Here is a 1345-nt window from a genome sequence, read left to right as displayed (position 1 = left end):
CAAATTTTTTGATATTTGCAAAGATACTAAAACAAAGACTTATATTTTTGATATTTATTTTATATATTTCAATGCCATTTAACAAAGAAAAACCAACCAAAAAAATGAGTTTGCGTGTCACCTCTGACAGGCGTGTCACAGGCTCGCCATCGCTGCTCTAGAGCATCCATATTGTCACAAATGGCAATATTTCATTCTTTTTATGGCTGAGTAATATTCCATTGTGTATATGTACCGTGTGTTCTTTATCCACTTGTCTATCGATGGACACTCAGGTCGCTTCCATATCTGGCTATTGTAAATAATGCTGCAGTGAACATAGGGTGCATGTGTATTTTTGAGTGCGTGTTTTGGATTTCTTCAGGTACATACCAGAAGTGGGATTGCTGGGTCATGAGGTAGTTCTCATTGCTAGAGGAACCTCCATGCTGTTTTCCACGGTGGCCCCACCTGTTTGCACTCTCACCAGCAGCACACAAGGGTTCCCTGTCCTCCACATCCTCGCTGACACGTGTTTGTTGATTTATTGATGAAAGCCATTCTGACACGTGTGAGGTGGTATCTCATGGTGATTTTAATTGGCATCTTTTCTGATGATTACTGGCCTTGAACATCTTTTCATACAGGAGTGGGCAGAAGTAGGTTTACGGTTGTCTGCATGAAAAATGACACACGGGGTATGATGACTACAAGAGCTTTATTAGCTCAAAGGAATCCCACAATGGCACAGTGCACTTAGGCACGTTCTGGTAAGTGCTCACATTGCTGCCCTTCATTACACATAAATAAATAACGATACAAAAAGGGACATCTGTAATACTTTCAATAATAAAAATACATTTAAACATAAATAAACAATGACACAAGAATAAACCCTGTGTTTTGTGTACTCACAGCACAACTGTAAACCTACTTTTGCCCACTCCAGTATATCTCTCAGTCATCTCTTTGGAGAACAGACATAAATTGTCTTACATCGAGTGACTTGCCCAAGGTCACGGGGTTAGTAAGCTGAGGGAACCCTTGTTCCTCATGTATGTTTCTCCCTTTGCTCCTGCTATTTTGGCCACCAGAACACCAGGAGACTGTTCCCATGAAAAAAACTTCCAATTCACTTCTTCATTCCTTTAATAGGCGCTTCGTGCTTACTCTGTGCTCGGATGTGCTTGGGACTTGGGGACACAAGTTCCCGTTAAGTTAGCACATTCCGAGGCTCCATGCCTACGGCATTTTCACCCTCTATTCTGGGTCACCAGTCCCCTATTCAGGTACGTTTGCTTCTGGCTGTAGAAGCAAAGTGAGAAAAGAACCCGCCAACAAGCAAGCTGGAAACCACTCTCTTCAT

This window comes from Myotis davidii, unplaced genomic scaffold (assembly GCF_000327345.1).
Source record: "Myotis davidii unplaced genomic scaffold, ASM32734v1 scaffold299, whole genome shotgun sequence".
Lineage (NCBI taxonomy): Eukaryota > Metazoa > Chordata > Mammalia > Chiroptera > Vespertilionidae > Myotis > Myotis davidii.
Note: the sequence above shows the minus strand (reverse complement) of the source record.